Source organism: Xenopus laevis, chromosome 7S (genome assembly GCF_017654675.1).
Source record: "Xenopus laevis strain J_2021 chromosome 7S, Xenopus_laevis_v10.1, whole genome shotgun sequence".
NCBI lineage: Eukaryota > Metazoa > Chordata > Amphibia > Anura > Pipidae > Xenopus > Xenopus laevis.
Genome location: NC_054384.1, coordinates 55,463,982 through 55,489,787, shown reverse-complemented (window position 1 = coordinate 55,489,787; position 25,806 = coordinate 55,463,982). Strand labels below are relative to the sequence as shown.

Here is a 25,806-nt window from a genome sequence, read left to right as displayed (position 1 = left end):
ATGTAGAAAGCAATCCAGCAGCACACTGATTTTTGATGCAATAAGTGATATTATTTATTTAGCCCATATACATACAAGAAAAGGGCAACGTTTCGGACCCCACTGGGTCCTTTGTCAAGCCTTTGTCAAGGCTTGACAAAGGACCCAGTGGGGTCCGAAACGTTGCCCTTTTCTTGTATGTATATGGGCTAAATAAATAATATCACTTATTGCATCAAAAATCAGTGTGCTGCTGGATTGCTTTCTACATTGTATGCTGGACCCTGTGGGCAGGAAAGGGTCAACCAGAGCAAGCACCTGACACCCTGCATAGGGTTATTGTGAAGGGTCGAGCACTCCGAATTTTGCAAATACAGAAACAGGGCCATGACATTAAGAAGCTCCTTTTGTAATGTGAATGCTATTGGATATGGCTGTTGCAAGCTAGACATCCAAAGGGGCTAAATGAAGATTTTAATATGTCATGTTATTTGTGAACCTATGTAATTAATTTACTATTCCACTCTTTTCAGATAACCAAGATATCCAGGCTGCATGAATTCCCTGCAGGGATAGACTTCCCCTCTCATTCCCCTCCTGTAGGTAGGGTTGCCACCCGGCCGGTATTTTACCGGCCTAGCCGGTAAAATACCTGCCAGGGCCGGGGCCAGTATTACAAATTTTCCGGCAATTTAGCTGCCGGTAATTTGTAATACCTATAACAAAAGCCCTTGGCCCTCCAGCAGAAACTTACCTCTCCTTCGTCTTCTGCCCCTCTCGCCATGGGGCCCGCCCCCTTTCGCATCATGACGCACGCGGCTCCTCCCCTTTTTACATCACAACCCGCCCATTTACCCATGGCCCGTCCCTTTTTACGTCACGGCGTTACCGCCCCCCATCACTGGCCGGTAAATTTTTTAAAAAAAGGTGGCAACTCTACCTGTAGGGTAAGATAAAAATGAATGTTACAGTTTGTATATAACTTTGTTGCTGATGGATACGTACGGCTCTGATACAATGTATAATAAGTATGTTTTTTCCAAATTGGATACATTGTGGCTGTATGACTGTATGGCTGTATTTGCTATAGTGTTTAAATTAATTAAATGCAGCTTCTGTCCACAACATGTGTTGTTTTTAAAGGCTATATTCTTTGCTTCTGAATGTAGCCATGTAGGTTGGTTCTTAATGCTTCTACATTTTAAGAACATGAAGTATTACATATCATTTTAATTGTCAACTGTTCTGTGTTTTTAGCAGAAAATATAATTCCCAAAAGTCATCTGTTGATTTGCTATTGCTGTAGTACTACATCTAACTAAAAGAAATTGTATTTTGATTGAAAATCAAAAATGTTGTTCATTGAAAGATCTGTGTGGGGTGAACTGGCTGCTGGACATACATATTGTTTGTCTTACCTAATCAGATCACTAATGGCTCAGACTCAGATTGTCCCCAGTTCCTCATGTTATTATAATTGTTGTTTTCCTTTGTTTATACAGCACTAACATGTAACACAGTGCTTTACAGATATTGCTATATATTGTCCAGTCACATCTACCTCTGCCCCTGAGCAGCTTTAACCTAATGACACTATAATATATTTCACTAGGAGCTGAAAAATTACCTGTTGGTTTTGGAGTTTTTAATCTTGTACCTGATGGAAACTCCCACAGACATAGGTAGAACATAAAAACTCCATGTAATGCGCTATTCAGAAGTGAGCTAGTGCTGCAAGAAAGCAATGTTAATCACAGCACAATTCAGCCTATACAGTACATACATACAGTACATACATAGCAAATGTTTTCAGAGGCCAATTAGATGTTGTTCAGTATAGTTTGAGGACTCTACATAGATTAATGGCATGCTCATGTGCGGATTCCAGTCGCTCTTAGTGTTATTTCAATTTTGTCCAAAGGATATTGGGGCATGTGGTTTAATCTGTCTGTTTGTTCATATTGTGCTTACTATGATAACTTATACATATAAGACTTTAATGTTATCCTTTTCGTGATTTATTTTGTATGACTTAATCATTGCTGTATTAAGCAAGTAGTTCAATAACCCAAACATCTTATTCAGCCACTTGTTTTTTTAAACGTTAATGAGATTAATGCTGTTATTATTAAGCAATAAATCCTGTATTCCGCAGAGAATTGCAATATGGAAGCTTGGATCACAACCAAACGTTTAAAGAGAACTTACAAAGCAAGATATTTAATTATAATGGCTTTGCAAACAAAACAAATCAAGAAAATCAAACAACTGGTTATGTGGTCCCTTGGTTGGATTTATTATTGTTGTTCAACTTTGAGGACAGTTATATATACACAAATAACTAATATCAATTAAAAGGAAAATCTTACAGATAGATCAGTATTAAACCATAAGAAAAACCTACTGTATACTCTAGCTTACTGTAAACTCTAGCCTTGTTACCCCTTGGGCTAAACAATATTATACATATGAATGGAACAGTACTGCTGTTAGGATACATTATTCTAATGTAGTTGAAATGATAAGTATGAACTGACTGGATGACATGTCTGAACTGAGTTTCAAAATAGGTTCTGGTACTTCATAGAAAGTACACAAAGTCCCAAACAGTCTTTGTGTCACACACAGGCCAAATATAAAGCATCAGTTGGCAGCTTGTGGCAGCCCTTCTGACATTAGCTAAAGTTTCCTGATTGCCAGTGTGGGCCTACAGGTTGATTGTCTGGGTCATCTTTCCATAAACCCCTATGTGTATACGCACTCACATAAACTATATACCAATATCTATAGTAATTGTAGATTTTAGTATCACAACAGCCTATGACATCAAGCTTGTCCAAGAAATCATCAAAGCCCCTCCTAAAGGCATCATAACCTCACTGTCCTAACTGTGAACTGCCACCTATGCTGCTTCAAATGAAAGTTCCTTTCCTCTAGTAGGGATGTAGCGAACGTCGGAAAAAAAGTTCGCGAACATATTCGCGAACTTGCGCAAAAACGCGAGCGGTTCGCGAACGGTTCGCGAACCCCATAGACTTCAATGGGAAGGCGAACTTTAACATCTAAAAAAAAAATTTCTGGCCAGAAAAATGATTTTAAAGTTGTTTAAAGGGTGCAACGACCTGGACAGTGGCATGCCAGAGGGGGATCAAGGGCAAAAATGTATCTGAAAAATCTGCCTGTGTGTGCTTGGAAGAGATAGTGTAGGGGGAGAGCTGTTAGTGATTTCAGGGACAGATGATAGTAAGTTTGCTGGCTAGTAATCTGCTTGATACTGCTCTGTATTGGAGGGACAGAAGTCTGCAGGGATTTGAGGGACATTTTAGCTTAGGTAGCTTTGCTGGCTAGTAATCTACTGCCATACGTTGACCTTGTAGGCATTGTTTGCCCAGTTTTTTTGGACGCAGCCACTGAAGCACAGTTGCCAGAAAAAATATGCCATATAAATGCTGAAAATAGTAATTTTTCGCCATACGTTGACCTTGTAGACATTGTTTGCCCAGTTTTTTTGGTTGCAGCCACTGAAGCACAGTTGCCAGAAAAAATATGCCATATAAATGCTGAAAATAGTCATTTTTTGCCATACGTTGACCTTGTAGGCATTGTTTGCCCAGTTTTTTTGGTCGCAGCCACTGAAGCACAGTTGCCAGAAAAAATATGCCATATAAATGCTGAAAATAGTAATTTTTTGCCATATACGTTGAGTCAACGTATGGCAAAAAATGACTATTTTCAGCATTTATATGGCATATTTTTTCTGGCCTCTGTGCTTCAGTGGCTGCGGCCAAAAAAACTGGGCAAACAATGCCTACAAGGTCAACGTCGTTGACCTTGTAGGCATTGTTTGCCCAGTTTTTTTGGCCGCAGCCACTGAAGCACAGAGGCCAGAAAAAATATGCCATATAAATGCTGAAAATAGTCATTTTTTTGGTCGCAGCCACTGAAGCACAGTTGCCAGAAAAATTATGCCATATAAATGCTGAAAATATGCATTTTTTTGGTTGCAGCCACTGAAGCACAGAGGCCAGAAAAATTATGCCATATAAATGCTGAAAATATAAATTTTTTTGGTTGCAGCCACTGAAGCACAGAGGCCAGAAAAATTATGCCATATAAATGCTGAAAATATAAATTTTTTTGGTTGCAGCCACTGAAGCACAGAGGCCAGAAAAATTATGCCATATAAATGCTGAAAATATGCATTTTTTTGGTTGCAGCCACTGAAGCACAGAGGCCAGAAAAATTATGCCATATAAATGCAGAAAATATGCATTTTTTTGGACGCAGCCACTGAAGCACAGTTGCCAGAAAAAATATGCCATATAAATGCTGAAAATAGTCAATTTTTGCCATACGTTGACCTTGTAGACATTGTTTGCCCAGTTTTTTTGGTTGCAGCCACTGAAGCACAGAGGCCAGAAAAAATTAAACCAGTAGGGTTTGCACCCTAGTTTGTAACGGTGGCGGAGGGAGGAGGAGGACGCTAAAGGACAGCTGTGTGTGGAGTCATGAGGCTTGAAGAGAAGGACAGCTGCATAGAAGTCAGAACAAGTCTTCCGGCGTGCAGTAACCCTCCGAGATCCACCCCTCATTCATTTTAATAAAGGTCAGGTAATCGACACTTTTGTGACCTAGGCGAGTTCTCTTCTCAGTTACAATCCCTCCTGCTGCACTGAAGGTCCTTTCTGAGAGCACACTTGAGGCTGGGCAAGACAAGAGGTTCATGGCAAATTGTGACAGCTCTGGCCACAGATCAAGCCTGCGCACCCAGTAGTCCAGGGGTTCATCGCTCCTCAGAGTGTCGATATCTGCAGTTAATGCCAGGTAGTCCGCTACCTGCCGGTCGAGGCGTTCTTTGAGGGTGGATCCAGAAGGGTTGTGGCGCTGCCTTGGACAGAAAAACATTTGCATGTCTGACGTTACAGACTGGCCAAAGGGCTTTGTCCTTGCAGGTGTGCTCGTGGCAGGATTACTGGCACCTCTGCCCCTGGAATGTTGATGAGTTCCTGAAGTGACATCACCCTTAAAAGCATTGTACAACATGTTTTGCAGGCTGGTTTGTAAATGCCGCATCTTTTCGGACTTGTGGTATGTTGGTAACATTTCTGACACTTTATGCTTGTACCGAGGGTCTAGTAGCGTTGCGACCCAGTACAGGTCCTTCTCCTTAAGCCTCTTGATACGGGGGTCCTTCAACAGGCATGACAGCATGAAAGACCCCATTCTCACAAGGTTGGATGCAGAGCTATCCATCTCCGCTTCCTCATTATCAAGGACTGCATCATCCACGGTCTCCTCCCCCCAGCCACGTACAAGACCAGGGGTCCCCAAAAGGTCACCACTAGCCCCCTGGGAAGCCTGCTCCTGTTGGTCCTCCTCCTCCTCCTCCACAAAGCCACCTTCCTCCTCTGACTCCACTTCTGGCACCTCTCCCTGCGTTGCAGCAGGTGCCTGGGTTCGTTCTGGTGATTCCGACCAGAAATCGTGCGCTTCCAGCTCCTCGTCACGCTGGTCTACAGCCTCATCTGTCACTCGTCGCACGGCACGCTCCAGGAATAAAGCGAAGGGTATTAGGTCGCTGATGGTGCCTTCGGTGCGACTGACCATATTTGTCACCTCTTCAAAAGGTCGCATGAGCCTGCAGGCATTGCGCATAAGCACCCAGTAACGGGGGAAAAAAATCCCCAGCTGTGCAGATCCAGTCCTACCACCCAGTTCAAAAAGGTACTCGTTGACGGCCCTTTGTTGTTGCAGCAGACGTTCCAACATAAGGAGCGTTGAATTCCAGCGAGTCTGGCTGTCAGAAATCAAACGCCTGACTGGCATGTTGTAGCGCTGCTGAATGTCAGCAAGGCGTGCCATGGCTGTGTAGGAACGTCTGAAATGGGCCGACACCTTTCTGGACTGGGTGAGAACGTCCTGGAATCCTGGGTACTTGGAGACAAAACGTTGGACTATTAAATTTAACACATGTGCCATGCAGGGCACATGTGTTAAATTGCCTAGTCTCAACGCTGCCAACAGATTGCTTCCATTGTCACACACCACTTTTCCGATCTGCAGTTGGTGTGGGGTCAGCCACCGATCGGCCTGTGACTGCAGAGATGACAGGAGTACAGATCCGGTATGGTTTTTGCTTTCCAGGCACGTCATCCCCAAGACAGCGTGACAACGGCGTACCTGGCACGTCGAATAGCCTAGGGGGAGCTGGGGGTGCACAGGTGTGGAGGAGGAGAAGGAGGACCCAGCAGCAGAGTAAGAAGAAGAAGAAGACGAGGTAGAGAGCGATGGAGGAGTAGAGGTGGTGGCAGAACCGCGTGCAATCCGTGGCGGTGACACCAACTCCACTGTTGTTGTTGAGCTACCCATTCCCTGCTTCCCAGCCATTACCAAGTTCACCCAGTGGGCAGTGTAGGTGACATACCTGCCCTGACCATGCTTGGAGGACCATGCGTCAGTAGTCATATGGACCTTTGGCCCAACACTAAGTGACAGAGATGCGGTAACTTGGCTCTGCACATGTTGGTACAGGTGTGGTATTCCCTTTTTAGAAAAAAAATTGCGGCTGGGTACCTTCCACTGCGGTGTCCCAATTGCTACAAATTTGCGGAAGGCCTCAGAGTCCACCAGCTGGTATGGTAAAAGCTGGCGGGCTAAGAGTGCAGACAAGCCAGCTGTCAGACGCCGGGCAAGGGGGTGACAGTCAGACATTGGCTTCTTACGCTCAAACATGGCCTTCACAGAAACTTGGCTGGTGGCAGATGACTGGGAATGGGAACAGGTGGTCAAGGTGGAAGGCGGAGTGGAGGGTGGTTCAGACGGGTCAAGGAGAGCAGAGGTAGAGCAGTAAGATGCTGGACCAGAAGGAGTGTGGCTTTTAGTTTGCCTGTTGCCTTTGAGGTGTTGCTCCCAAAGTGCTTTGTGCTTGCCGCTCATGTGCCTTCGCATAGAAGTTGTACCTATGTGGCTGTTGGGCTTACCAAGGCTCAGTTTCTGACTGCACTCATTGCAAATTACAATGCTTTTGTCAGAGGCACACACATTAAAAAAATCCCACACTGCTGACTTTTTGGAAGTGTGCGATCTGGCGGTAACAGTAGAAGTTGGCGGCATTGGCGGCAATGGCGGGTGCGTTGGCCGGCTGAACACAGGTGCCGATACATGTTGTTGCCCTACTGATCCCTGCGGGCTGTCCTCCCTGCTTCTTCTAAGTCTTATTCTCCTACTGCCTCTCTGACTCTCCGTCTCTCCATCTGAACTACCCTCCTCTTGCTCTCTTCTACTAGGCACCCACAAAACATCAATCTCCTCATCATCATTCTCCTCAGATGCATCAATTTCTTCTGACACATCACAGAAGGAAGCAGCAGCGGGGACCTCCTCCTCATCACTCATTATGTCCATCTCTGTCGTGTTCTCTGCCAGAATTAAATCTGGTGTAAGGTCCTCATCTCCTTCATCTTCTTCTGGCAATAATGGTTGCGCATTACTCAGTTCAAGAAACTCATGGGAAAATAACTCCTCTGACCCCAGTGAAGAAGGGGCACCGGTGGTGGAGGAAGTGTTACGTGGGGTGGCCATAGCAGTGGAGGATGAGGAGGATGTTGTGGTAAAGTTAGAAACGGTAGAGGATGGGGTGTGCTGTGTAAGCCAGTCAACTACCTCTTCAGCATTTTGGGAGTTCAGGGTCATTGGCTTTTTAAAACTGGGCAATTTGCTAGGGCCACAGGATTGCATAGCAGCACGGCCCCTAGCACGGCCTCTGCGTGGCGGCCTGCCTTTGCCTGGCATTATTTTTTAAAAAACAACAACAACAACAAAAACTCAGTTGGTTTTTCTGGAAACGATAATACACACAGCTAGATGGCGGGTTGAAGAAAACAGTGTGCAAATAATGCCTACAAGGTCAACGTATACACTACTACAGCGGTGGATACGGATTACGTAAAATATATTATGGCTGCTTGAAAAAAGTCACTCCGGTGTTTTTTCTGGAGACGGTAATATTATGGATATTTAGACAGAATGTGAAGAAGGTCACACAGCTAGATGGCGGGTTGAAGAAAACAGTGTGCAAATAATGCCTACAAGGTCAACGTATACACTACTACAGCGGTGGATACGGATTACGTAAAATATATTATGGCTGCTTGAAAAAAGTCACTCCGGTGTTTTTTCTGGAGACGGTAATATTATGGATATTTAGACAGAATGTGAAGAAGGTCACACAGCTAGATGGCGGGTTGAAGAAAACAGTGTGCAAATAATGCCTACAAGGTCAACGTATACACTACTACAGCGGTGGATACGGATTACGTAAAATATATTATGGCTGCTTGAAAAAAGTCACTCCGGTGTTTTTTCTGGAGACGGTAATATTATGGATATTTAGACAGAATGTGAACAAGGTCACACAGCTAGATGGCGGGTTGAAGAAAACACTGTGCAAATAATGCCTACAAGGTCAACGTATACACTACTACAGCGGTGGATACGGATTACGTAAAATATATTATGGCTGCTTGAAAAAAGTCACTCCGGTGTTTTTTCTGGAGACGGTAATATTATGGATATTTAGACAGAATGTGAACAAGGTCACACAGCTAGATGGCGGGTTGAAGAAAACAGTGTGCAAATAATGCCTACAAGGTCAACGTATACACTACTACAGCGGTGGATACGGATTACGTAAAATATATTATGGCTGCTTGAAAAAAGTCACTCCGGTGTTTTTTCTGGAGACGGTAATATTATGGATATTTAGACAGAATGTGAACAAGGTCACACAGCTAGATGGCGGGTTGAAGAAAACAGTGTGCAAATAATGCCTACAAGGTCAACGTATACACTACTACAGCGGTGGATACGGATTACGTAAAATATATTATGGCTGCTTGAAAAAAGTCACTCCGGTGTTTTTTCTGGAGACGGTAATATTATGGATATTTAGACAGAATGTGAACAAGGTCACACAGCTAGATGGCGGGTTGAAGAAAACAGTGTGCAAATAATGCCTACAAGGTCAACGTATACACTACTACAGCGGTGGATACGGATTACGTAAAATATATTATGGCTGCTTGAAAAAAGTCACTCCGGTGTTTTTTCTGGAGACGGTAATATTATGGATATTTAGACAGAATGTGAACAAGGTCACACAGCTAGATGGCGGGTTGAAGAAAACACTGTGCAAATAATGCCTACAAGGTCAACGTATACACTACTACAGCGGTGGATACGGATTACGTAAAATATATTATGGCTGCTTGAAAAAAGTCACTCCGGTGTTTTTTCTGGAGACGGTAATATTATGGATATTTAGACAGAATGTGAACAAGGTCACACAGCTAGATGGCGGGTTGAAGAAAACACTGTGCAAATAATGCCTACAAGGTCAACGTATACACTACTACAGCGGTGGATACGGATTACGTAAAATATATGAATGCTGCTTGAAAAAAGTCACTCCGGTGTTTTTTCTGGAGACGGTAATATTATGGATATTTAGACAGAATGTGAACAAGGTCACACAGCTAGATGGCGGGTTGAAGAAAACACTGTGCAAATAATGCCTACAAGGTCAACGTATACACTACTACAGCGGTGGATACGGATTACGTAAAATATATGAATGCTGCTTGAAAAAAGTCACTCCGGTGTTTTTTCTGGAGACGGTAATATTATGGATATTTAGACAGAATGTGAACAAGGTCACACAGCTAGATGGCGGGTTGAAGAAAACAGTGTGCAAATAATGCCTACAGGGCAAATAATGCCTAAAAGGTCAACTTATACACTACTACAGCGGTAGTAAAATAAAAAAAAGTAAAATAAAAAAAAATGAATATTAAAAAAAAAAAATTAAAGTTGGTGCTGCTGAACTACTAGGAGCAGCAGATTAGCACACCAGTCCCACTCCCCAACACTGCTAGACTAATAGCACTGGGCTCTTATAGTAGTAGTAGTAGTAGTAGTAAAACAACAAAAAAATAAATAAAAGCAGTCCTTACAAGGACTACTGTTATTGCAGCAGTCAGCAGATGAGATCAGAAGCAGGACAGCTGCCCACTGCAGCTACATACAGAGCACTGCAGTAGAAGGTAGATTACTAGCCAGCAAAGCTACCTAAGCTAAAATGTCCCTCAAACCCCTGCAGACTTCTGTCCCTCCAATAACAGAGCAGTATCAAAACGATTACTAGCCAGCAAACTTTCAACTGTCCCTGAAATCACTAACAGGCAGCAGCTCTCTCCCTACACTATCTCTTCAGCACACACAGGCAGAGTGAAAAAACGCTGCAGGGCTTCGGTTTTTATAGGGAAGGGGAGTGGTCCAGGGGAGAGCTTCCTGATTGGCTGCCATGTACCTGCTGGTCTGGGGTGAGAGGGCAAAAAAAAGCGCCAACAATGGCGAACCCAAAATGGCGAACGTCGCGCGACGTTCGCGAACTTCCGGCGAGCGCGAACACCCGATGTTCGCGCGAACAAGTTCGCCGGCGAACAGTTCGCGACATCTCTATCCTCTAGTCTAAAGGGGTGGCCTCTGGTGCTGTGATCCATTTTATGGAAAAAACAGATCTCCTCACAAACAAGCAAACATGTATGTATGCATTTGAAAAATCAGCTGTGTTTCGTTCTGTGCTCCCCAGCAGTTAAACTGATCGCAGGGGAGTTCAGGATGAATATGCCTGTGTGTAAGAGCCTTATGGCTGTGTTTGAGGTGTAGGTTTGAGCGCACTTAAATGCATTCGTGAATTGATTCTACTGTATTTTTCCTGGTTGTACTCATGAGCGTTCTGAGTTGTGTTTGAGTTTCACTTGAGTTTGTTTAAACTAATTTTCATCCGCTTGACATGCATTCAGCTGTCAATAGAATAGAGGGTTGCTTCTGGAACAGAAAAAATGCATTTAGTTGCATTAAAAAAACACAAACACAATATACTGTATATGCATTTAAAAACACAGGTGGAACTCAGTATGTTGTGGTTCACCTGCGTTCATGAGCGCATGTGAAAATTTAAAATAATAGAATGCATTTTTTCTGTGCTCACCTGCAGTAGAACGCATTAAAACTGACCACAGTGTTTTGTTTTTTGCTAAACATGCCAAATATGCAAATAACTTCAATTTCCACTACCCACACTTAAAGCTGGTCAAACATTTTAGTGACAAAACCACTTGACCATGTCAGCAATTTGTAACTGCTTAATTACTATACTTCAGTCTTTCTCCTCCTGCCGGTCCAGGTACAATCTCTTCAAGAATCAATATAAAATGTCCAACTAAATTGCCAGCACCAGTTCAATGGTAAAAGTAGTACACAAGGTATGTATTAGCTAAACAGTTTAGCAGGCTGAGTCCTACACAGGGGAATCAAAAGGACAAAGAAACAGAAGCCAGGCCAGGTCATACATGATTTGTAAGATAAACACAGATCTGAAGGATAAGTGAAATTTATAGTCAGACTAGTCAAATTTTAGATATTATCTAAGATATCAGGAGCTAACACAGAGAAATCCTGTTTGCTCAGGCAAAAGCAACTCCAGTCTGATTGGTGCAAAGGGATAAACCCTTATCCTTGCTGGATAGGGCAGCCTCAGAAATCCAGACCGTATGGGGTCAAGCTGATAAGCATCCCAATCTGATTGGGGCGCAGTCAAATATTGAGAAGGTTGAGAATTCCATTGGGCTAGAAACACATTAGTCCTTTCCTAGTCGCTCCCCAATGTGATTTGATTATTGGCCCATGGCTAAGCAACTGGGTCATCCCTATCTGGTCCACAACCATATCAGGCAAATGTAGTTTGGTGACCATACCAAATATGCATACCCATATATGACCAATGTAACTGTTGAAACAATCAAGCAATCACAAGCAGATCCTATTGTGTTCAGATCAGTCACACAGTGGATATTATTTTCCAAGTGTCTTAAAGATGCTACTGTACAAAAACATAATTTGTCAGGCACTGTTCCACAACGTAACTGCCAAATGGGAAGGCTTGATTATAAATATAAGTGCTAAACTGCACAAGTTCAGTGTGCACTGCCAGCAGCAACTGATCTGGTCTTTGCTTTCCAACTTCTAGTAGGTTGTTCAAAACGAATTCTAATAACAAAATATCGCTGCAGTCTTTACACATTTCCAGATAACTATCACACGGTTCCTAAAATATTAAAGAAAAATGAATTCATACACAGGGGATGTAAAATTGAGGTCTCACTGTAATTGCTTTTGCAAGCAGTTGCAATTGTGGAAAAAGTAAAGCACTTCTATAATCCTATGAATTTGTTTGCTTCTTTATCAACTCTAGTTTTATTGTATAAAGAAATATGTATGCTGCATGATTGTGATATAGGAGAACAAAAGAAATTTTGACCTCTGACTTTATTTTTAGTAAAAGTTAGCATTACAATCACAGCACTGGAAGAAAACAGACAGGCACATGTTTACCAGGAAATATATATGCAGATGTGGCTATAACTTTCAGATATATATAAATCAGATAATTTAATCCAATTCTACTCTCTTTCACTGAACCATATAAAGGTATATTTTTCTTTGGCAAAAACAAGACTTTTCTTTTCTACTTTTAAACTGTGTGCTCGTGCTTGCACACTCACAAATAATTTGGGGTGATGAAACATTATATGATTTTTATTCTGAGCCAACCAATTCACTGCACATCCAAAAATATATTGGAGTAGGTCTGGGAATATCATTCCAGATTAAATTTATGGTAAAAGACAAGAGTGCATATAAGGAAATTACAAAAGTTAGCAAACTGGCAAATAAAGTTCAACATTGATAAATGCAAGGTTGGGTAATAAAAACATGAATACTTATTATGCACTAAATCAAAATACGGGGGTCTCTTCAAATGAGAAGGATGTGGTATATTTGTATGTGCATAACAGGCATTGGAATTCTAGGCATTGTCATTTTGTCTTTTAAAGCTAATGATGTATTCTCTTGAATAAAATCAGGATAATGGCTCAAAGGAAGAAATCCAAAATTGTATTTATATAAAATGTGTGTGGATAATTTAAGATCATTAGCATAACTTTCGATCTGAAGGCTGTGTCTCAACACAGAGAGAGTAAAATTACATGTGTTAATAGTTGATGTTGGGAGGACTGATCCTTTACCATCTGGGTGATTATTTGACGGCAGGCATTCTTATATAGTAACCTTCATATATGTTTTACCAAAAATAAGAACCTTGTCAACCATCCTGGTTGACTTATCTGGTCTTTAACCAGATAAGTCAGCTGGAGTTCTTGGAATTTTTGAGGCAGAGTTCTTTTTCCAACTGAGCTTATGTTTGAAAAGAATGAGTTTTTTTTCTTGTGAAGATGCAGTCTGTATAGAAATTACTTTATATTTAGGGCAGGATATTACTTGCAGTTGCCGTAGACATGTCATGTGGTCCAGCCTGGATTCTGTGGCCCTTTTGTGAAACTGTCAAAATGGCTTTTAATTATGCAGTGTATGCAAATTACCCCAGGAGACCCCCTGACTTGGATGGATTCTGTTCTCGAGCTAGCTTTGCTACTACTGCCTTGATCTTGAGGAAGAACCATCTGATTAGTTCTTTGAGTAGTTATCATCATTTATTCATCATCATTTATTCTTTGTTTTTCTGTGCTGTGAAGAGATATCTCTATGCTCTTACAATGTTAACACATTTTTATGCACTTAAGTTCTTATGTCATAGGTTTCCAAGTCTATAACAACTCTATGATTGGGGTTCTGACTCTTTGTGAATCCAAAGAGCTCATGTCAAATAAACTTTATTTTTTCACCTCTAGTGCTCTCCGGTTCTTGAAGTTTCACAATAAATGGTGGAGAAAATGCGGGCAGGCTCGAAATCTCAGAGGCAACCCATCCAGATTGATAGCTGGGGGATGAATGAAACAGATGCCACTGAGCACGGTAATAAATAAATCTTTGCCTGTTTCCCTTCTTTCCTTTGGATTATCAAAGATTGATATGCTGCACAGAAGCCTGGACCCCCGGGAGATCACGTTAGACATTTTGTATTTTGTCCTAACCACGTGTCCCTTTTTGAAAAAGGGTATGTAAGACCCGAAACATGTCGTATAGTAGTCTTTAAATAAACACAATCACAGCATTTTGCTACTTTGAAGTGCTCTCCTCTCAAATTAATTGATTGATTGAAGCTGAGATAGTGGTAACTGAGAAGAGGATTTGATGCTTTCACAGAGAATAAAGCTAGTGCAGAGAACATTTCTGCTTAAAGGAGAAGGAAAGCTTACTCCATATTCTTTGCAGGAATAAAAGTTCACTTTATAGTGTGCTGAATCGGTAAGGTAATTTTTGTTATAGGCATTTGTATAGTTAATATCTACCTTCCTAGTCTCTTAGTTCCATTGAATAAAATAATGATCATGGGGCTGGAGTACTGGTAACCTGTTGCGCATGCAACTCCATAGCGCATCATCAATCAAGGAAGCAAAGCAAAGCATCACTTATAAGTGGAATGCAGCTGCGCTGTATTGTTAGAACAGAAAATGCTGCCTCAGGCAGTGGGAGGATGGAATGTAAAGAATTTGGTGATGTCACCCTAGTGCAGCCCGCAGGTTTTCAACAGAGCAGCATACGGACTGAAGGGAAGCACCAATAGGAGAAACAATTAGTGTTCTGAAAACTGTATATAGATGCATTTAGAATGTACAACACTTAATTTCAACCTTTCCAAGAGAGGAAACCTGAGGAAGATCACTATGATGTGATCAAAACTTTGGAATTTCTTTTGTTTGTTTATTAAAATCATTTACTCTAATTGAGCCTATTGAGTGCATTACTGTTTTGTAATTTTGTACACATTTCGTTGTTTGGTGGGTGCTCCTCCGTGTTCCTTTTATATATGTGTGTGTGATCCTTTTCTACACAAATATTTGAACCAGTGGATCGGCACCATGAACTTATCTTACCTGAAAAAGTAGGAATTTTGGATTTATATACATATATTAAAGAGAAAGGCGCAATGTTAAGGTTTCCTTCCCTTTCCTAATGTGGGGCAGTGGTGCTATGGAATCACACAGAAGTGTTAAACAGTTCCTTTCTTCTACCTAAATTATCCATCTAATGATATAGTCTACCAGTTTGAACCTGGAATATTAATATATTGCAGTGGAATAAAAGCTATCGGTAATGCCTAATTTCATTACAGAAATACCCTGTTATTGGGAAACACTATGCCAAAAGAATAGATCATCATCATCATCATCATTTATTTATATAGCGCTGTCAAGATACGCAGTGCTTTACTGCAGTTATAGCAAGCAGGGAATAAATGGTGGATAACAGACAAGGATTACAGAGTACAATAGGGTTTACAAACTAAAAGGTTAGGGTACAATTGAGACATTAGGATTGTATAAACACTGTCATTATTGATACAGCAATGATTAATTAAGGTACATCGAATAGGCCTCTTTAAACAGATGGGTCTTTAAGGAGCGCTTGAAAGTTTGGAAGGAAGGAGAAAGTCTGACAGCTTGTGGCAGAGAGTTCCAGAGAAAAGCAGAAGCCCGAGAGAAGTCTTGTAGACGAGAATGGGCAGAAGTGACAAGAGGAGAAGTGAGGCGAAGATCAGAAGCAGAGCGTAGGTTTCGTGAAGGAGCGTATTTGGAGATTAGAGATGAAATATAGGGAGGGGTTTCATTATTAAGGGCCTTGAAAGTGAGTGTAAGTAATTTGAATTTGATTCTAGAAGAGATTGGGAGCCAGTGAAGGGACATACATATGGGAGCAGCTGATGTTGAGCGGCGAGCTAGATGAATGAGTCTAGCGGCCGCGTTTAGAATAGATTGGAGTTGTGAAAGGTGACTTGTTGGAATACCTGTGAGGAGTAAGTTGCAGTAATCAAGGCGGGAGATGATGAGAGACAGAATCAGTGTTTTAGTTGATTCTGAACTGAGATAGGGTCGTATTCGAGCAATGTTGCGCAGTTGAATACGACAAGATTTTGCAAGTGTTTGAATGTGTGGTGAAAAAGACAGATGAGAGTCTAAGATGACTCCTAGGCAGCGTGCCTGTGTGGTGGAATGAAAGGTGGTGTTGTTTACGGTGAGTGATATCTGAGGGACAGGGGAAGATCTTGGAGGAAATATGATGAGTTCTGTTTTAGAAAGGTTCAGTTTCAGGTGGCACTGTGACATCCAGGAGGAGACAGCAGAGAGACAGTCTGTGTCAGGAATCAAGGCGAGTCTGAAGGTATGAGCCTCCCCCACGCTTCCCACTGAGTTGCGCCCTGAAGGTTGGTACAGGACGGTCCCAGATAAGGAATAGCAGGAGTGCTAAGTGAGCCCGCAGAAATAACAGTTTGTAATAAGGACTCAGCACTTATCTGCAGTTGAAGAAGCGAAGTCAGGAACAAGCCGGGTCATACACAGGAAACAATCAAGAAACAGGCGCCAGTTGCGGGAAATCCAGTAGAGTAGTCAGGGAAGCCAAGGTCGAGATCAGGAGAAGCAAATACAGGAATCCAGGGATAATCAGGAGAGTAGTCAGGAACAAGCTGTAGTCGTAATCAGAATAAATCATCAGTAGAAATACGCTTAGTGTCAGTAGAGATGATCACCTCGCATTGAGCCTAGGCCGGAGTGACCTTTTAACCCCAGGACGCATGTTGGCGTCAGAACGTGCACCTGCGTCAGAACGCGCGCCTGCGTCTGAACGCGCGTGCACACGTAAATGCGCGCTCGCGTCAAAACGCGCGCCCACGTCAAAACATGCGCGCGAATCAGAACACGCGCCTGAACTAGCAACAAGCGCCGGTGTGGGGATATTGGCCCGAGGAGACGTCGGCTCAGCTTGAGCCAGATCTGCTGGGACCTGACAGTCTGTGACTTGGGAAAGGACAGAATTAGAAAGATCAGGAGTAGACAAGTAGAGTTGGGTGTCATCAGCATAAAGGTGATACTGAAGTCCAAATGACTGAATGAGTTTTCCTAGTGAAGTTGTATAGAGCGAGAACAGCAGGGGGCCAAGAACAGAGCCTTGAGGAACTCCAACAGAGAGTGGGAAAGTAGTAGAAGTAGAGTTAGAGAAGGAAACTTTAAAGGAACGGTCAGACAGATAAGATGTAAACCATGAAAGAGCAGTGTCCCGAATGCCAGATGAGTGTAGAATGTCAAGGAGGAGTGTGTGGTCAACTGTGTCAAAGGCTGCAGAGAGATCTAGAAGGATTAGAATGGAATAATGACCTTTAGACTTTGCCAATAGAAGATCATTGGTTACTTTGGTGAGTGCAGTTTCAGTCGAGTGTGATGGGCGGAAGCCAAATTGCAATGGGTCGAGAAGGGAGTTGTGAGTGAGATGCTGGATCAGGTGTTTGTAAACAAGCCTTTCTAGTAATTTGGATGCGAATGGAAGAAGGGAGACCGGTCGATAGTTAGTGGGAGAGCTGGGATCAAGGGAAGGTTTTTTGAGGATAGGAGTGATTAGTGCTTGTTTGTATAATGATGGAAAGGTACCAGTAGAGAGTGAAAGATTGAATAGGTGGGTAAGTGCAGGAGAGAGTGTATCAGAGATTGGGTGGAGAAGGCGAGAGGGTATGGGGTCAAGGGAGCAGGTGGTGGGTTCCCATACATATAGCAAAATTCATGTGAACTAGGATTGTTGCAATATGTAATTTTCTTACTGTCTTCCCAAGAGATCTCCAATTAACAGTACCTGCTTCTGCCATAAGCAGAGCATTACATTTAATTTACATGAAATGGTTGCAGACATGTTGCAGACAAGAAAGAAAAATACATTTTTTGTACCTAGAATTTTTTTTGAATGCACCATGGCTATCAAAGTGGCTTGTATGCCGTAGTCCTCATTGTTTGACCATCATAAGTTTGCCACCCTGCTTGCCAATAGGATGTCATTTATAAATGTCCCAGGGTGCAAATTGTTGTAATATTGAGCCCCTTGCTGCGTATTTAACCAATATCTTTATCTGGGGCATTGCACTGCTCTGAACCTTGTTCTGAGGTAAAAATCCAGTGCAAAATGCCAAGCATCGGGCATACTATAGTGTCTGTTTGCTTTTTGAAACAGAAGTGTTAAATCATGCTAAATAAAGCTTCTTGTAAAAAATATACGCCTAGATATATAATTGTGTTTCTTGACATGTGTACACAATCTCTGACTAACCTTTAAAAAATAAGCATAGCAATTAGTCTTAAGCAAAACAAATAGACATATGCATTCTGCCATGTTAAGGGAAAGGTGCCATATATCTCACTGGGACAATGGGAGTGATTTTCCCATTATTTTAGAAACAATAGCACAGATGAATACAAGGGAATTAGATGGCAATTATACTGTCTCTCTGCAGCTTTCATTATTTTCTGTTCATATAAAATATAGTATCATTATTGTCAGTATAAAATATATATCATTATTGTCAGTTTAAATTTATGCAAGACTTAATTTATATCACTTCATAAATCTCCAGCCACTAAAGCTGTACAATTCTTACAAGACCTCATTTAACGTGTAGGCACAAACAAATGTGTACAAACTTGCACATGCAAATACACAATACATTAAGCACTTACAACTAAATCAGACTGGTGCAAGGGAGACCTTTTCTTTACACATGCATTATGGTAAGTACTATACTGATTTGGGCCACAAAAGTCACCAGTGCAATCCATGGTGAAGAAATTGGGAAAGAATCAGAAAAGTACAACCAGATAAAGATTTATTTTTGCAGGAGAATACATAAAGTATAATGATGTAATTTTAGAACTGTAGTGTATGTAGATATGTGAAGGCATATATATCAAATAATTCAAAATTGTATAAATGATTTCATTAGTAGATATTATCTTTGATTTGCTCAGTGGCCCTTCTCTGGACCCTCTGTAGGGCTTTCCACTTATAAACAAGCACACATATGCTTTTAAAAATGAAAATATAATCTTAACTAAAGCTTAACTCACAGACATTTTCTGCCAAGGCAACATCCAGTGTTACTGAAAGAAATTGTGTTTTTACTATCGGTACAGGAATAATGTGTTTATTGTAAGAGCAGTGCCTGTGAATTCTCCACAGAGTTACAAGGTTACAAGTTATTTAGAAATGTGCTCGTAGCATTTAATTATGACAATTATTCAGCAGCCATTTGAGCTCAGAAATATTATTCTCCACATGAAGAAATGTATTTAATAGTCGCCGGAATGAAGTTGTAGAAAGTTTTGAAATGGTCAATACAACAAAACTCCCGGGGGGCAGGGTAGCCCAGATCAAGGGGTCCTCTTGATCTGGAGGCTTAGATCCTCCTACTTGGAGGGGAAGGGGACCCACTCAACAGGCACTTTTGGCCCCACTGAAGATTTTTTTTGTGGGGGGGCCCAGCATTTTCAATTAAGACCACTGAAAATTCTAAACCTTATGGTTCTGAGGCTGTTTTTTAGTTTCATTTCAGCTTGAATTTAATTTTTTCATTCTAATGGCAAAATCATAATTTAGCTATTGAGCATTAACACTTTTTAATAATGTAATGTAAAGTAGAAGAGACAGTAAATATGTTAAAAATAGACCGTGTCTACAGATAGAACACGAATAATTGCAAATTTCTTTCACTTTAAAGACATTCGATTTCTATGCATGTATTTTTCTCTTTCTAGGCATCAGAATGCAATGCTGTCACCAAGCAACCAAAGAGATGCCCACAATAGCTTGCAACAGTTGTCCCCACGGAAACCCATGTATATCTCTAATTAATAACATAACATAAGGATATAAATAAAACAAAGGATGAAGTAATGTAACCTTTTCCTTTCCATTTTTTTAAATGAGCTAGTTAGCTTGTACTTATGTGTCAGTGCTATAGATTCTATGTTGCTTGGAAATAAAAGGTTATTTTAACAGTGCTTCAGTGAAATGAATAGATCAACACATTAAGGAGGTTATTAAATTAAAAATTCTCTCATTAATTTATTAAAACAAATTCAACCAAACTCCCATCCACAATTCTACCTTATTTATAAGAATAGAGATGGTTTAAATATATTGGAAACAACAGGTATATGAAATCTAACAGAATGGACTGCTTGGGCAATAACATGTATTTATTTTGATGTCTGGTGAGATTTACTGAAAAGTTTATAGACAAAAATTATAATAATAATTGACTAAAATCAAGACTAAATCAAGGCATATGGGATCTTATGGTGATGGGTGATAGTAAGATCCACTGAGGGGCTGATGGAAAGGGTGATAGCAAGCTTTACTATATATTAACCTGTCTCTAAAAAGCATCATGTTGGAGGTATATAGTCTTTGCCACTACATACAATATATTTACAGAGTGACACTTAGAACAGTAGAACTGCTACTTCTGCCAGTGTTGTTGCCTCTGAGAACACAGAGGCACAAGGAGGTGCAAGTGCAAAGGAAAGCAGTTCAGAAGAGAACCTAAAAAGGTAAAACAGACTTGTGTATAAATATGACACTGTTTTTGCCTTTTACTTTTAAACCAGAGTAAATTATACACATATACAGAGCCTATATAAATGTGGTTACTTCAATCAAGTGCCCCATTTTTGCAATGAAAATAACAATTAATAATTTAACAATTTAGAGATGATAGAAGAAGTTACAGATAATGGGACCATGAGCTGTGGAGTTTAAAAGAGTGAATGCAACAGTCATCAAGCTGACACTGGTGGCTCAGGCCAAATACTAACCAACTGAATAGTTAACCATGTATTCATCTTTTTCTTGCTCGCTCTGGGCAATGGCAAAACACAGCAACAGACAGGGCCAGAACTAGTGGTAAGCAGAAGAGGTAGGTACCTAGGCTCCTAGCGCCTCCCCCCCAGTCTTGCACCATATGCATCTGCCTCTTCAGCTTACCTCTAGTTTTGGCTCTGGTAGTTATTGAATGAGATTATCTTTTTGTTTGTCTTTCTGTATGCTTAGAAGTAGAATGTATAGATACAGAATATGCTTTAAAAAATGGTTAGAAGTGTCACTTTGTAATATGTGTTTTTGCCACCTGTCTTATACCCCTTATGATCCCTCAGCACCTCAAGGGCTTCTGAATGGGTGAGTCTCTTTGCATATACGTACTGTATGATGCAGCTGGTTCAGGGAAACTAATTTTTTTAACCTTCCTTTCTGGTTTTCTAACGTCAACGTAAAATGTCACTGTGGTCAGGCTGACTACGCAAATATTATGTCATCAGCAACTGGAACCACAGGAGAGGAACAAACAGGTGATACCCATTGAACTTTTGTAGTTCTGTCTAAAGAGACCAGTATGCTGTTTATCCGACAATCCTTCCCTGCAGATATAAAAATATTGGGGAAATTGTATGAGGTGAATCAGATGAATCAAAGATTAATTCTGTCATCCTTCACGGATAAAACATTTGCAGAAAATATAAAAGAAACTACACCACTGGAAAATTATAGAGCTAGCAATGTAATACATTTCTGTTTAAATCAATGGGATACCATTGTTGCCTAGCAGGGTTGCTGCCAAAAAGACCTAGGTGACAGAAAATCATTTGAGGTAATGTAACTATTTTAGTGCTAGTGACATAGAATCTATGCCACAGACATAAAGGTTACAGTGGCAGTAATGTAGATTCTATTCCCCATATGTAATAAAAGACACTAAGGGGCAGATTTACTAAGGGTCGAAGTGAAAGTAAAAAAATTTGAAATTCGAAGTAATTTATTGGATACTTCGACCATCGAATAGGATACTACGACTTCGAATTTACTTCAAATTCGATTCAAAGTAAAATAGTTTGAATATTCGAATATTCGATAATCGAAGGACTGTCTCTTTAAAAAAACTTCAAAATTAAACCTGCCGAAGTGCTATGTTAGCCTATGGGGACCTTCTAATGCAAGTCTTTACACAGCAAAGTAAAATTGTTTGATCGTACGATTTTACTTCAATCATTCGATTGCCAAATTTGGTGAAAACTCCTTCGACTTCGATATTTCATAGTATTTTAATTCGATGGTTGAATTTCGAAGTATTTTTTACTAAGTTTACCGAGGTGGAGTAACCCATAGCAACCAATAAGCTGTGTTTTTAAACAGTTGACCATTAAATGGTGCCTGCTGATTTGATATTGACCTGTAGGGAACTTTGCACCATTTTTATGTTTAGCCATATAATTTTACGTATGTAACGCTTATGTAGCGTTCAACAGTACCACACTATAGTAAAGTACACACAGGGAAGACAACACTTAAATAAATAATAATAAGTAAATATGTTTAAATATACAGTGATTAAGTGCCACGTGGCAAAAGAAACAGTAGCAGTAATGAGTCCCTGCCCACAGAGCTTACAGTCTGAGTGATATATATTTACTGCTTCAATGGGGTATATGTGTTGTCTAGCAGGCCAGATGGCAGGGAAGAGCTTCTAATGTAGCCCAAGGACATGTTAAAGGGATACTGTCATGGGAAAACATGTTTTTTTCTAAATGCATCAGTTAATAGTGCTGCTCTGGCAGAATTTTGCACTGAAAAGAGCAAACAGATTTTTTAAATTTAAATTTGAAATCTTACATGGGGTTAGACATATCGCCAGATTTCCAGGTGCCCCCAGTCATGTGACTTGTGCTCTGATAAACATCAGTCACTCTTTACTGCTGCACTGCAAGTTGGAGTGATATCACCTCCCTTCCCCCCAGCAGCCCATCAGCAGAGCAATGGGAAGGTAACAAGATAACGCCCTGGTAGATATAAGAACAGCACTCAATAGTAAAAATATATGTCCCACTGCGATTCCTTCAGTTGCGAAACAATAGCCTGTAAGAAAGCAGTTCCAAAATGCAGCACTGGCTCTTTCTAAAAGGACATGACCAGACAAAATGACCCAAGATGGCTGCCTGCACACCAATATTAAAACTAAATAAAAATACACTTGTTGGGTTCAGGAATGAAATTTTACATGATAATGTGAATTATTTGCAGTGTAAACAGTATAATTTAGTAATAAACACTACATCATAAAAATCATGACAGAATCCCTTTAAGAGCCACATGACATAAACATGATTTTCGGGGAAAATGTATTATATTTAGAATTAACAATTTTTGCATACTTTCCATTACTTTTTTCATTTTTCCCAACAAAGGTGAAAAGGATAAAAAAAAGCATTTTCACATTTATTTTTTGTGATGCTAATAAGTTTTTATCATTTTTTCTGCCTTTCGCCACTATAACTACCAGCTTTGAGGTGCCAAAAACGTTCTGGTTAGTTTCAAGCATGAGATGTTTCCTGAAGTGAAACTGAATCAATCCCACTGCATAAAATCTAATTTATGGACACAATAACAGTTTCTGAGCTCATTTTGCATATATGGATTTGTATTTCCAAGTCCACCGGCTCTTATTGGCCCTTTACATTTGGGTTGTTTTAATCATTCTTTTGTGTCTAATACCAGTGCATAAAGCTAGTGATTGGGAGAGTTTTTTTGTTTTAGGACCCATCTTTTGTTGTCCCACATTTGTCCCCTTAGCTAATGCCAGAGTTACAGAACACATAAAACATGGTTGTAGCAGACACAGTCCAATAGTTCCAGGGACATCAAGGGCAATAAAAAAAACCTTAAACCCAAATCTTGCAATAACTGCCCTGAAGATTAAATATTTTTACAGCAATGGGGGTTTCAGTATTGAGAGAAAGAAAGAGTGTGTAAGTGTGTATGCTAGACATTGTTTATACTGCATTGTCTCATTTTGTATTCTTGTCTGTGGGTGCAGGTAATGAATCTATGAAAATTTAGAATCTGGATTTGGATCACTGTTCCTAAATGCTCATGAAAAAAAATAATTTGAAAAATGTTAAATATGTTTTTTTTTTTGCATCATGACACATTCATGCTGGCTTAATTAATTATTAATTGATTATTATTAATCTAATAAAAGTCAATGTCTTATTTTTATAAAGGGAATCAGTTTTGTTCATTTTAAGAACATGATGCAGAATTGTTTAGATAATCTATTTGGCAAATCTGGGAGTTGGTGGTTGTATTCTCTAAATGCTATACAAACAGCTTTTAAGACTTAATTCACACGAGAAGATTGGTAGCTGCAACTTATAGCCAGCTGAAATATGTTTGGTGTTTTCTAGGGTTAAGTAGTATAGTGTTCCTTCAAAAGGAAACAACCTGCAAATGGAGAAACCTTTATTTATCACCATTTTACCATGTGTGCCAGATGTTATTATCATAATAAGCTTCCCAACTTACTGTTAGGTGCCTACTAACTTCAACCGGAACAGCACAGAAGTACAAATGGGTGTGCTTTTCCATCCTAAAATTTACACTTGCACGTCTGCATGGTTTCAACTAAAGTCACATTATTGGGATTCCACATCCATTAGGATTCTCGCTCCTAAGTTCTCCTCATCTTTGATAAAGGGGTGATATTTTGGAGGGGGTCTTAATATAGATATATATATATATATATATATATATATATATATATATATATATATATATATATATATATATATATATATATATATATTCATAATCTTTTTCCAATTTCTGAATTGAAAATGTGCCATAGACTGACAATTTGGTTAATTTGTATGGGTTTTTAACCTTGAACTCAATTACATATATTTTCAAAACAAACACATGAAACACAGTTAAAGGCAATGGGTTCTAAAATACCAAGCATGCCATGGTACATAAACTGTAAAGCAGTAGGTGCTGACATCCCAATCTCACAATAAGTCCCAAAAAACGCTGGCGTTTTTTCTTTTTTTTATGGGTGATAGGCTGAAAAGATTGAAAAATGTTTTGGGGCTACCCTCCTTCCCCCCTACATTTCCTAACTCATAGCACCTTAACTATACAGTGGGCACATGTGTAGGGCAAAATAAAAATGTTATTTGCTGTTTTGAAGGTTTCACAGGCTTGTGTAGTTATGCTACATATACCTCCATTGTAACTTCAATTTGGCGCTGTATGCAAATTAAGCATCGCTAGCGTATTGGCGAATTAACGCTAGTGCAACTTCGCAACCTTACTCTTCCCCTGAGTGCAACTTCGGATTTTAGTGAATTTGCGTAGCGATGGCGAAAATACGCCTGGTGAAGTCCGGCGAAGCGGACGCTGGCGCAACTACAAATCTTGAATTTGCCCCTAGAGCAGCTGTTAAAATCTCCCACCCAATCCTCAGTGCAGAGGCCCAAGATCTTTGCCACCCTAGGCATGGGCCTAGTGGCCTGCCCAAAAATCTGGGTCTGTTCACAACTAAAATACAGTAAGGATCTCTAATTGTATGGTCATGGCACTTTCTATGTTTGTGGACTTTGAAAATTAATGTCATAACTGATTTTGGTAACCCTTCATTGCTTGTACTTAGTTCACTAATCTAAATATGTTGTCCTTTGGAATTATAACAAAGATGAATCTCCCAGAAACTCACCCACATATGATGTGAAAATATGCAAGGACATTTCATGTCAATGCAATGTCCTTGCATATAAATGGTATAAATGTGAATTCATAACCTAATGTGATACGAGTAACTTTTTTTTTTTTTCAATTTGAGAAATACCATGGCATTTTGTTAACTGTTTCTTCATATATATTTTGTTTTAAAGGAAAATTGTATTGCTTCTTGAAAAAAGAACAATTAAAAAACATAAAACTTAACCCACCCACCCTGCCAACACCCTGGCCTTGAGCAACAATACAAAGTATACATATATCATCAGTAAAAAAGTTGTGTTCACCATTAAATTTTAAACATTTAGACAGGGGTGCAGTGAGGCTGTGAGCACAAAATTCATACATGCAAGAAGTCCTCTG

The 25,806-nt window shown here is 40.2% G+C and overlaps 1 long non-coding RNA gene across 1 annotated transcript; it reads left to right on the top strand.

Annotated features, from left to right (window-relative positions):
• The first annotated feature begins 13,794 nt into the window (after positions 1 to 13,794).
• LOC121396153 lies at positions 13,795 to 19,770 on the top strand. The gene is made up of 2 exons (XR_005962860.1): positions 13,795 to 13,914; positions 19,632 to 19,770. It is a non-coding gene; the product is annotated as an uncharacterized LOC121396153 (long non-coding RNA).
• Positions 19,771 to 25,806: the final 6,036 nt, after the last annotated feature.